General features: G+C 31.9%; 2 long non-coding RNA genes across 2 annotated transcripts; both read right to left on the bottom strand.

Moving 5' to 3' along the window:
* Nucleotides 1-2,585: 2,585 nt before the first annotated feature.
* Nucleotides 2,586-7,492, bottom strand: LOC127836212 (uncharacterized). The gene is made up of 4 exons (XR_008028660.1): nt 6,597-7,492; nt 6,030-6,119; nt 4,500-4,578; nt 2,586-3,513 (listed from the first exon to the last, which is right to left on the bottom strand). It is a non-coding gene; the product is annotated as an uncharacterized LOC127836212 (long non-coding RNA).
* A 552-nt stretch (nt 7,493-8,044) lies between these two features.
* On the bottom strand, nt 8,045-13,891 carry LOC127836206 (uncharacterized). Its single transcript, XR_008028651.1, has 4 exons — nt 13,667-13,891; nt 10,896-11,228; nt 10,764-10,805; nt 8,045-8,197 (listed from the first exon to the last, which is right to left on the bottom strand). It is a non-coding gene; the product is annotated as an uncharacterized LOC127836206 (long non-coding RNA).
* Between the last annotated feature and the right edge of the window lie 88 nt (nt 13,892-13,979).

The following is a 13,979-nucleotide window of genomic DNA, read 5'->3' as shown; positions in this document are numbered from 1 at the left end:
TATTCAGAAGTATGTTTGCAATTAAAAGCATATTAACATTTCATTACCTGATATTTTACCTAAAGGGCATGATTTTGTTTTTGTTTTTGACTCAATAGAACACACGTATGCATACCAAAAACTTTAACTTTATCAATTGTTGTTTTAAAGAAGAACTGTTTAATGTTTTTGTTAATTAAGTTCATATTAAAGGTGTAACCCTTCGGGCGTGACCTGTATTCACCAAGGGGATGTGAATCGAGAAACACCATCTGGTGCTTACACAAATAGCAAACCTGTACCTCTAGTGATGAAAATGAATTGTTCGTTTAATGTTTTAAGTTTGCAATCAAACTTTGTATAACACAGTCAAAACAATCTTAGAAAAGTACCGTTAGTCATCGTTTCATACTACATCTTATACCTTTAGGACATTGTGCTGCAGATATTTTCTTCATTTAACTAATATCTTGTGAAGTACAATGTGATTAATAGGCATAGTTTGATTTAAGGACATGCTTTAAACAAACTAAGTATATGAACACTCATTTTCTAAAAGTGTCGATGACTTAGATGTTTAAAGTTTGTCCGCTTAAAACGTATATGTCTTTACAATATAGTTACATAATGCAACTCCACAAACATCACCGGGAGAATAATTCCTATTACAGTCAGCTACATTTATACTATAAATTAATTCTATTTAATAAAACACCAGTTACAATACCATCGCAAAATGCAAGACTTGAACCGATTATATAACTAGAATTATTGAACACCATTTTGTTGAGGACATGATCAAGTGATCGTGTTTTTATAAAACACCTGACCTGAAATTCAAATATGGCCTACATATGAAAAACATAGTATCAAGTTTCATCAATACTCAGCTCTAAATGTTGCTCTAGAGTGTAAAAAAATATTTTTTTTTCCTGATGCCTTAGTTTTCAGATTGATCTGACTAAAAATCAAGCTTGTCCTAGATATTGTCAAGATAAAGCATTCTGACCATATCGAACGCACCCGGTCCAGTTTCAAACTCATTGAAAATGTCAATATAAATAATCTCATGAAGACAAATCAATATCGAGTAAACAATTTATTTCTAGAGTTGTTTATAAATTAATGTAAGATTTTACCTGGTGATCTAGTTGTTGATAGCACGTGACAAAGAATAGAACGTGGCCAAGGAACTGTTTAGATTATAACTTAAGCTTTTACCGTGGTAACAATTTTTCAATGAGATTTGACATTGTGACCTAGATTTTGAACGCACGTAACCCAGAATCAAAATTGTCATTGAGTTATTATGACAGAGTGTTATCAAAATTTATACAAATGTATGCCTTCATGTGCCTTCAAGAGTTTCAAAACCTTATTTCTTATGATTCATCTGTTTCTCAGGTTTTGAGACGCACGTAACCCAGATTCGTGGTTAAAATTTGTTTAAATATTTCACCTGGCAGGGTCCGAATGTCAGGAAACCACAAAACTTACTTTCTGAAAAAATATTACCTGCTAGACCGACGGGACAAGTTGCATCAAAATCAATTTATTTTATCTCTAATAATACAGCAATTAAATCGGGTAAAATATACAAAATGTGGTAAGAGTTTCCTTCCAAAAGTACTCGTTGACTATTAAACAATTAAGGGCGCGGTATATTGATACACATTTATTTCAATTAATCTAACATTTAACAAGAGTACCTTCATAGTTCGATTCGCAACACAGACGTGTTTTTTTACATTAATTGCTAACGGTTGACACTCTTTTCCGAGTTCGTGTCAATCTTGTTTGTTAGAAAATGAATACGTTTATTATAATGCCTTATGAATCGCCTTTTAACTATTGATACTCATATAGCCGGTTGTAAAGTATTATGAGATTTATAATATAGTAACATGATAGTCTACATAAAAGGGAACCAAAAATATACACTATTTTAGTCGTGCTGGATTTCAATGAGTTTAAACAGACAATTTCTATAAATACATTACTATATGTGTGTTCTACAGACACTGAACACTTATATAGTTACATGTTTGGTCATGCAAAATGACTCGTCCGACTATACAAGAGGATCTTAATGTTAATTTCGAGCATTTCCTGGTGGTCTTATTTTTGTACGCTCACTATCACCATTAATTTCAAAAATTCAGTTTGGTATACACAAACGACGTTTCATTCAATTGTTTGTGTTGTCGGCTTTCTTTGTGTCATTATGTCGCTTACTCGCCTAACAAAGGAGAAGAATGAATTTGAATTGCTTCCCTTTTACTGTAAGTATTTCATTTAATCCAACCCACTTTATTAATGAATCCCTTATTTCAAATGCCTATTGCTAATTAATCACAAAAATATACAAGTATTGTTGGTATGTTCATTCAAATATATGCGGTTGTCATATAGCATGGGTTTTCAGTTCTGTATTTTGTATTATAATGCTTATATTTAAGTCTGGATTCTTTAGATTGAAAAAAGTATTGCCAAAACCATTGATGTTGTTATATTAACAATATGGTTTAAATACTGAATTGGTTTAATGACAATTACAAATTACATCTGTTTACAATTTTACAAACACCTTAAAGAAACCAATGATTTGCAAGCGACCTCTTTCTAAGGGTATGGATATCAAAAGGTTAAAACAATTATATGAGTGAAGAAAATATAGTTTACAATCACGAAACCCAGGATAGCATGAATACTTGAAGTGAAATATGATACTCATCACCTTACAACATGGAGCCTGAAGAAATCAATACAAAGAACTAGCAACCACATAAATGGTCTTGCTTTCGTTTTTTATCAATATCATAAACTGTATTCACAAACGAAAACTATCGTTTTTTGAAAGCATCAAAATGAGTCAAATGTAACCAAAAATTGCATTTTCCGGGAATTTAACTCTTCAGCACTGAGCCGTGCTCCAGATTAATAAATTTTCATCGCATTTTAAACGATATGTTATTCCTGCACCTATATTTAAATTATGATTTAACAGCATAACGTCTGCTGTAAGAATATTCTCAATCGATAGTTTGAACCTATTTTTAACATCATACACGACATCCACCCACAAAACCCGCAAAATGTCATTTGTCTGACAGACCTTACAACCAGGGCATGTATTTTTTATTATTATTGTAGAAGCGGTCGCAATCTATTTGTAATTGTTAACATATCAAGTGAGAAACATCACCAATCTTCATAAGAACTCGAAACAGTATGTCGATCCAAATTCACTTATTGAAAGTCTGAATCTCTTGCTCCAGCAAGAAGACGCACACATGCCCCGATTAGTCAAAGATCGTCTGCCTCGGGGGAATCTGCTTTCCAGCGCCCATGGGCATCAACGTCAACAAATACCCACGCAAACACTAATCGATCTTCAACACGTGTTAATTCCAGAACTCCCCAAACTGTTAACACTAACACGGATGGAAACAATGTTCATCACCAAAACGCGAACTGTGAAAATCCCTCGAACTCTCCAAAATAGGCACAAGGGGGAGAGGCGCCTTGTGTAACCTGAAACCAGAAACAAATTTAAAATTATGTTGCCTGAATGTAAGTGGCATAAAAAAAACGTATAAATTACCCTGATTTTGTTGACTTTTTAAATATGTTTGACTTGTTTTGTATTTCAGAAACACATCTTGATGATTATGACATTGTTAATCTAAATGGTTTCCATTTTATATCAAAACACAGGTTGCAAAAGTACAGGAGAAAATCAGGAGGCATTGGTATTTATGTAAGACAATATTAGCCAATATGTTCATGTCGTCCCAAATAACTCAGAATACATACTCTGGGTTACCATATCCAAAAACTTATCCAAACTAGATGACGATATCTTACTAGGTGCACTGAATTTCCAACAGAAAATTCAAGGTTGTTTAACAACGACTTGTTTAACGTTTTAGAAAATGAAATCAATGACAAATGCAGTAACTTTAAATATGTCTGCATAGCTGGCGACACAAATACTCGAACAGGTTCATTGAAGGATTTTATACGTTCTGACCCACATCTTAACAATTTGTTTGATATTGACGAAGAAATTCAACAACAACTCGATAATTGTGTTATCCTTGAAAATTTGTCAGTTCCACTTACAAGGGTTTTCCTAGACAAAAAACAAATATGCATGGGTTCCGATTGCTTGATATCTGTAAAAACAGTAACTTTTTTTCCTCAATGGAAGACTAAACGCAGATAAAAATTCAGGTGCCCTCACTTTCCGAGATAAGTCTGTAATTGATTATGTCATTGCAACAGCCGATTGCTTCCAATACATTAACTCATTTGAGATTATTGAAACAGATCCCCTATTCTCTGATGGACACAGTGCTCTTACATGGACCTTTAAAATATTGAACAACCAAATCCCAAAACAAGACACTAAAACGACATCTCATCATCCAGCCTGGAAACACGGTATGGAAAACCATTTTAAGCAAAACATTAACATGGCAGACATAGACAATCTAATATCACAACTTAACACCTACCCTCAATCCACAGAAACAGTTGAATTCATAACCAGCAAATTACAGTCCATTTTTCACAACACAGCACTTCAAACGTTCCCTGAAAAATTTAGAAACAATCATAAAGTAAATAAGCCCAACAATAAACCCTGGTTCGGACCACAATGCTATCAAGCCAGATAAAACTACCATAATGCTAAAGACGAATATACAACAAATAAAAACAACGAAAACAAATTAAGATTAAAAAATGCAAGTAAGAAATACAAAAGAACAATGAATATATTCATTAACAAACATAATGAAAACACTTCTTCAAAACTTAGATCATTAAATGAGAAAAACCCAAAATAATACTGGAAAATTTTGAACTCCTTGAAACCTGCAACAAAAGTAAGTAAAGCACCTTCTATTGATGAATTCTATAAGCACTTCAAGATCATAAATACAAATACAATTAATGATGACCGTTTTCAAAATGATATACACACCACAATTACCTTAACGCACCACTCACTGAACATGAAATAAATAAATGCATAAATAACCTAAAAAACTCAAAAGCCTCAAGCCCTTCAGATAATATCCTTAATAGATATATTAAATCAACCGAAGAAATCCTAATACCCTTTTATTGTAAACGGTTTAACTGTATCATTGATACTGGAATTATTCCCCAAACATGGCTTGAAGGTACTATCATCCCAATTTTTTAAAACAAAGGCGACCCTAAAGATTTCAATAACTATCGACCAATAACAATATTAAGCTGTCTTGGAAAACAGTTCACCTCTGTACTAAATCAAAGATTAACTCAATTCTTGGAAAACAACAATCTACTTGATCAAAATCAAGCAGGGTTCAGAAAAGGCTACTCTTGCAGTGACCATATTTTTACACTTCACTCTTTAATAGAAATCCTTAAAAAACAAAAACAAAAACTAATGTGCATTTATTGATTTCTCGCAGGCCTTCGATAAGGTATGGAGAGTTGGCCTCTGGCATAAGCTTCTAAAAAACTCAATAAATGGTAATTTTTTAAATATAATTTTAAGTATGTATAGTAATATAAAATCCTGTTTCTCACACAATGGCACTGTCTCTTCTACATTTATTTCAGAAATTGGAGTCAGACAAGGAGAAAACCTTTCCCCACTTCTCTTTTTATTATTCCTGAATGATATGCAAGCCTCTTTGCATCTGATCGGTTCTGTTGGTGTAGAGTTAAAAGACCCATTAGACCTAACATTGTGAGTTAAACTTCTTATTTTACTCTATGCTGATGACACTGTATTACTTTCAGATTGCCCAATTGACTTCCAAAATAGCTTGAACATTTTTTTATGAATATTGCAACAACTGGCACTTAAACATTAATTGTAGCAAAAATTGGAGCAAGACAATTACAAAACTTCCATTTTTACATAGATAACACACCAATTGAAATAACAGACAACTATCATCATCTTGGTATCACTCTTTCAAGCAATGGATAATTTCTTAAAGCACGCAAACATATAGCAGAACAAGCAACCAAAGCCATGCACTTACTTTTCACAAGGGCAAACAACTCAAGCCTCCCAATCGACCTCATTATAAAGCTTTTCGACCACACTGTGCTTCCAATCCTGAGCTACGGATCTGAAATATTTGGTTATGAAAACATTGATATACTTGAAAGAATCCACAATAATTTTTTTAGGAAAATCACACATGCTAAAGCTTCAACACCTATATCTTTCTTACATGGAGAGCTTGGCAGGAACCCAATATCAATTACTATTCAATTAAAAATGATATCTTTCTGGACTAGAATACTTAACGGGAAACAAAATTAGTTTGCAGCGCAGATATATAACTATATGATGAATCTCCCTGACAACAATTTCAAATTGGTTAATAAAATAAAAGAAATTCTCAATGTAACAGGTTGCATAGATTTATGGCACAACCAAGACCAATTGAACACTAATCTAAAAAAAAATAATAAAATTGAAAACATATTAAAAGAGCAATGTAAAGCTACATGGCAAAACAGTCTCACAACCTCAAATAAAACCAGAACATACAGAATATTCAAAGAGAACATTGAACTGGAAAAATACCTTAGACTCTTACCTCAGCGTGAGCGAAGCACCCTTTTCAAAATCAGAACAGCCAACCATAACCTCCCAGTCGAAACAGGCAGATAAGATAGCACCCCGTGCACCGAAAGAAAATGCACAAAATGTACAAATGACCAGGTTGGAAGTGAAGAACATTACCTTCTATTTTGCCCCTTCTTCCAAACACAAAGAGAACAGTATTTAAGTGTATTCAATACACAAAGTTCAAGCCTTACTATTATAACAATTATATTTACAACGTCAACACCACATCTTAAAGAAGTGTGCAAATTAATAAATATAATCCTAAAAAGTTTTAAACAATAGTAATGCCACACCACTCCATTACCATTTCATCCAATTACTATCATATGTGTGTTTTTGTCACATTTTTTTCTTTCCATTCTTTTTTTTCTTCCACCTCATCCTTTATTTATCTCATAAGCATCTGTTTTCTAAATATACTTGGTAAACAATTCCTAAATCCTCATATTCACTAGAGTGTAAAATGGCCAGTATGTTCCCAACCCAGGACAATGCCTCCTGATTTTCCAAAGATTACAAATGACAACCATCCTCAATGTATTATATGCATGTTGCTGTTCCGTTTTAATTACCAAGTAACGGCGTTTTTCCTGTTTATTTTTATTTAATACAATGTTTGTGACCATTTTACATAAAATAAAAATGTCAACTTCGACATTCTCAAGCCTTCAAGGGAGGTAAAAAATTAAGCCTAATACAACACAGTTAAATACCATAATTTACAAAAATGATATAGCACTTCAAATAACATACTAAGCTTATTTTATTAAAAACTACCTGCTTACCTGGTGCTTTAACGGTTAACTCCATCCCTTACCTTAAAATCCGATAATTGCTGACACGTTTTCCCATTCGAACGCTCATTGTTGTACTCGTCAGTCTAAACCGCGAACGAAATAATTTATTGCTCCCGGGCTACATGCTACATATAAAATTTGTATTGCCGTTGCATTGCTTTGTATAGTTTTTTTTGTTTATAACGCATTGTGTTCATCTAATTTAAATGTTTGTTTGTTTGTTGTGTGTTTTTCTTATCTCGATGTATTTTGATATTGATTAAATATTGCATATATACATGTAAAGATAATATGTCACCCCCCCCCCCCAAACGAACTTGTATACACACTGTATGTGTTTGAACTCCCATTTAATAGTTCCCCTTTTTATCTTTAATAGTAACACTACCTAACACTAATATTAGCTGTCCTATAACTGTTCCCACCTTGAACCGGAAAATACCGTAAAACTCCTTTTTGTTAGGTTGCCCTTATTGTATACCTTGTATACATGGGTGTAAAATAAAGAGTTGTTATGTTCTGTTCTGTTCTACTTAGTAAGCGAATGTATGCTATTTTATACATGCCTTTGTACACATAATATAGTTAATGTGTCTTTAAAACATGAAGTAAATATAGCGTCTGCATGCACAAATAATAATTACAATAAACGCAATCACTATCAATCCAACAAATATTATCCAGAAATTATTGTGTCCTTTGTATGGAGGTGTTGAAGGTATGATTTGTGTTGTCATTAAATCCGAATTGTTGATACTAACAGATTTGCTACCTGGAAATATAATATTCATAATTTGTTTAGATTATGTTTAGCTATTTCAAACTACGTCCACTGAAAAGTTAATTTATGCGATTGCTATTTTAATGCTCACGCCGGGTATGCGGATACTTTGATAACAGATGGCACTTCGATACCAGATAACAACAAAAGCCACGCGCTAGACTTGAGTTCTTCAGCTTTTTTTGCATTTATGTTCTGTTTATTTGGTTTTCAGATACGTAACATTGTTTGGTCGATTAATGGTATAGTACTTCGTATTGCGGAGCAAGAAAGTCGTGAAAAAAAAAAACAGTTGATAATAAAAAAGAGATAAAATGTCATCGATAATCGTCATGAATTCGATGATCAGTGCGTATTTCAACAAAATAAAAATACTTTGAAATAAATCAAGAACGTGCCAACTTATCGAAATAAAAGATCAATATGTCCATTAATGTTACAACATGTTAAATTTTAGTTCAATAACGTATTTGCGGAAATTCAAATGTTTGAAGAGTCGGATGCCAAATTTTCATGGATACTTCTTTTACCGATCATCTCAAAGACAAAGGCACTTCGATTCCAGATAACACGACACTTTTACCAGATATAACACACCCTATTTAGGGAATCAGAAATACGGAATTCGCCGTGGAATATTGCTATAGTAAGCAGGCAATAAATAAAAATGTATGTACTAACGTAAATTAAAAACGAATTACCGAAACATGTGCTTATCCCTTTGGAATATGATAATACAAGTGAACGGGAAGTGTAAAGGTAAGTGCTTCCTATAAGTAGAGCTCAATATAAATGGAGTTTTCCAATCTCTTTTAAATGTTGTGGCTACACATAAGTATCGTATTCAAGATGCGATTCTGATGAGCACCAATGACAAAGGATTTTATGAGGTTTATTGGCCGCTTTAAGACCCCTTGCTCCCCTTATCTTGAGTCCTGCTATAAGTTCAATTGAATACAGTCGTGTTGATCCACGTGATCCGTTGTATTTTTTCAATTCTCTTAATCTCAATTTACTACTTAAAAACAAGTTAATTTGTTAGACAATTATTTTCGGTCGTCACTTGAAATATATTACTTCACGTTATGCATAGATTTCCAATGTGTCGGGCTTGACAATGCAAATTGATTCGTACTTCAAAATGTTTGGTAAGAATAGCCATAATATACATAAATGCATTTCAGGTAGAAGATAAAACTCGGTTATCAGAGTGCCCAATTTGTTGAAAGTCTCTGTTATCCGAAGTGCCCTGTATCGGGAATCAAAGTATCCGCAATTTCATGAATACCACATATTAAAACATGCTTTATCTTCGTTTATATTTCATTGAATACTATCAAAATTTCAGTATTTGAAGCACAATGATTACTCTACATGGTGGAATATCGAACAATTTCTTGCAATATTTCTATGTAGTTTTATTTTGTTGAAATGTTTATTGTTCATCCAGTTTATGCTGTTTTTCGACCGAATTTTCTATTTTTGGGAGAACAATCTACCATTTTCCGTAATGTTTTTATTTGCAATAGAAAAGGATACACCATTTATAAATTCGACCATGCGCCTTGTCTAAAAAACTAATCTTTATGACATAACTTTGAACAAAACTGATGAACATAGCTCTCGCGCGTGGCTTTTGTTGTTATCTGGTATCGAAGTGCCATCTGTTATCAAAGTATCCGCATACCCAGCGTGATGCTGTATTCGTGTGTAGCACTGAGCAATTTTAAAGGGACCTTTTCACATATTTTGGCATGTATTATCATTTGTTAGTAGATTCTTTATATTGATAAATGTAAACATTGGATATAAGAAGCTCCAGTACAAACAAACAAGAATAACATTAAAGAAAGAAAAATAAGTAATGCCCTACTGGACTCGAACCACTGACCCCTGGAGTAAAAGTCTAACGCTTAGATCACTCGACCATCCATGCTCATACAAAAAGGGATTTATTTTATACTTTATAAGAAATCCTCGTAGTGCCACAAAATATAACGACAACAGCAGAACGCGCCAAATTATTCATTCGTTTCGCGTTCCAACTTTCCATAATTTTCAGGTTTTTAAATCGTAAAAAATTGCATATAATGGATATTTTAGAGCATGTTAAATATTCAATATTACTGTTTCCTCACAAATATCATAACTACAACGAAAAATTAAGATTCTGAAACAATTTGTTTTAATTTTGTCAATTTACCAAAACGTGAAATGTCCACTTCTAATCATGATCATAAATAAAATTCGTCATGTTCAATATATAATGTCTTTAAATCAGGCGCTTAATTATGTACGAAAAAGTTATGTGCACGAGCCTAATATAACTGCACAAAGCAGCAGTATACGCGAATACACATGCCCTTGTTTTATGCTTTCAGTTAACTAAAATGTCCGCCTTGATACAAATAATTAATTTGTGCATAATTATTGTAGCCAATGACAGCACAAATCAAATCCAGTATTAAAAATAATATATTTAAGTATAAACAGTTCGTTTACATTTAACGGTTAGAGTAGCCTGTTAACTTTCAATTATGTTCAAAACATACATTACCATTGTCCTCTGTTGGTGCACTTTTCTGCGTTGTTGGTATAGCTGAAATATTTAATAAAATACTGTAATGCTTTTATGCACATACACCAAATGTTGTTTTTTTTTAATTAGAATAGACGCATAACATATTACCTTTTACTTCCAATATTTGTTCGTTACTATGGTACAAAGTGCCGTTATTCGAGTCGGTTATGGCACACGTCCATACTTCTCCGTGGTTCGACAAGGACAACGATTTCAGTGTGCAGCTATGTCTTGAGTTACCAAACGTATACTCAGAAAAGTAAGATGGTATATTAGGTGGACTATAAGCACAGACTCCGTTGTTTTCTTCTGCTACAGTGACTCGTACATTCTTTAACCACCATGAAGCAACTTGCGCAGTTGAGTGTTAGCAAATTTATTCAACAGCTTGTTGTTCAAACACTGAAGTTGAGTTGGCTTTCGACAAAGGGTTCTGTCCAACTGTGGAAATAAAGCAGGACGATAACAGAGTGCGTTAAATTCTTTAATACTACCATATCAAACAAATTAGAAGAACTGCCGAAAACTTTAAAGTATTTAGTTTGTATCAGATTATAGAATATAAAGAAGTGAAACTCCAGCTGCTGGAGCAGTATTGAATTTTCATTAAAAACAATTAGTTGGTCCTTAATTTAAGGCAAGTGACCGATTGCCCAAACAGTACAAAACAGCACAATACAGCACAATACAAACCAACATAAACACAAAATATGAATAAAGCTGGGGTCACCGCCTTGGAACGGTCAATGCAAAGCATTGGGGGTTTAAACCTGGTTATAGAGCGCTCAACCTCACACTTGGCCCAGCAATATTCATAATACAACTTTAAAGTATTTAGTTTGTATCAGATTATAGAATATAAAGAAGTGAAACTCCAGCTGCTGGAGCAGTATTGAATTTTCATTAAAAACAATTAGTTGGTCCTTAATTTAAGGCAAGTGACCGATTGCCCAAACAGTACAAAACAGCACAATACAGCACAATACAAACCAACATAAACACAAAATATGAATAAAGCTGGGGTCACCGCCTTGGAACGGTCAATGCAAAGCATTGGGGGTTTAAACCTGGTTATAGAGCGCTCAACCTCACACTTGGCCCAGCAATATTCATAATACATTCAAGTGTAAATAAAATTTAATGTCATAGCATTGTAACTCAAATTAAACAATAATAAAAGGGAATTAAAACGCATTCAATATAATTAATATTTAAGTACTCAATTGCATTGAAGATACAAGAGTAACAGAATTTTGACGAACGATCAAATAAAACTATTAACAATTGTCAACTACATTCCTTCTTTATAGAAAAGATTTGAGAATGTAGAATCATAGAGTTAATATCTCAGATAATCATCGCGCAAATACAGGAAGAAGCAGCAATAGTGGGTGTAAAAATTCCATATTACATACTTGGTTGTTTATGTGACTGCTAAACAAATTAAAAATAATTAAATCAAACAAGAAACGCCTATCACAGAGAAAATATAAATAAAATGGAACGTTATAAACCCAATGACCTATGCATGTAGATTACAACTGGGAAAGTCGGTCGTATGACGTCACAAAAATCCATAATGACATAATGACGTGAACAAATTCCAAGGGCAGTACTAAATAAAAATATTAATCGGGCTGTGCTACTAATAAAACAAGTTTACGTGATTTAATATTAAGAAGCAAATGAATACAAATGGTGATTCCATTAAAGCGACATTATTGGAATCACACAGTATATAGGTGTTTTGACAACTGAAGACAGAAATGATTTGATGTACGATTTGAGTCCAAATGTAGTTTACATGCAGATTTGTTCATACGACACAATGACACAATTTTATTCAACAGTGACAAATGCCTATAATGTAGTATTCATGCAGATTTGTTCATACGACACAATGACACAATTTTATTCAACAGTGAAAAAGGCCTATAATATCACTAATTATTCCAAATTTCAAGTCACCAAGCTCGAATATATAAAATAACAAAAAAACAAAATAAATACATAAATAAATAAATAAATAAATAAATAATTTAAAAAATGCATAAATGAACGCATTAATTAATTAATTAATTGAATAATAAATGAACGAACGAATGAATGAATAAATGAAAAAAATAATTAATTTATAAATTAATTAATGCATTAACGAATAAATAAATTAATTTTTAAATAAATAAATTAATTAATTAATTAATTTATAAATTAATTAATTAATTAATTAATTAATTAATTAATACATAAATAAATAATAGATAAATAAATAAATAAGTAAAATAAAAAATAAAAAATAAATAAATAATGAAAGAAACAATGAAAGAATGAAAGAATGAATGAACGAATGAATGAACAAATGAATGAATGAATGAATAAATAAATAAATAAATATATATATATATATATATAAACAAATAAATAAATAAATAAATAAATAAATAAATAAATAAATAAATAAATAAATAAATAAATAATAAATAAATAAATAAGTAAATACGTAAATAAATAAATAATCAAATAATTTAAAAAATGTATAAAATAATTAATTAATTAATTAATTAATTATTTGAATAATAAAACAATCATAAAATACTATAAAATATAAATAAATAAATAAATAAAATTCAATGAAAGAATCAATGAAAGAATCAATGAACGAATGAATTAAAGGATGAATGAATGAATGAATAAATAGATTAATTGATAAATGAATGAACACACAAACGGACGAACGATCGGACGAATGGATGAATGAATCATTCAATAAAAAATAAATACATAAATAGATAATCTGTATATCTATCCACATAAACTACATCTAATAAACAACATAAATATTTTTCCCAAAACTAAAGAGTTTTATATACAATGCTTACCCACAATAGCCATTTTTAAAACGACACAAAACACTTTAAAAACAAATAATTTGCACTCCATGTTTAAAGCAGAGGGGTTTAACCAGACCCGATGAGACATCGCATAACGACCACGTTTAGTAAAGAAACTAGCAGGACTTTAAACATATTTTATCATATGTACGCACCCTGCAGTAAGCAGTAAATACACTCTGAATTCAATAATCAAATTGCGGCGTAGTACATATCTCGTACATTCTCATTGGTCGCTATTAAATCGCAGTGTCACGTGGAATGTCATACCGGATGATATTTAAAATCGACAATAATCTAC

This window comes from Dreissena polymorpha, chromosome 6 (assembly GCF_020536995.1).
Source record: "Dreissena polymorpha isolate Duluth1 chromosome 6, UMN_Dpol_1.0, whole genome shotgun sequence".
Classification (NCBI taxonomy): domain Eukaryota; kingdom Metazoa; phylum Mollusca; class Bivalvia; order Myida; family Dreissenidae; genus Dreissena; species Dreissena polymorpha.
Note: the sequence above shows the minus strand (reverse complement) of the source record. Positions and strands in the feature narration are given on the sequence as shown.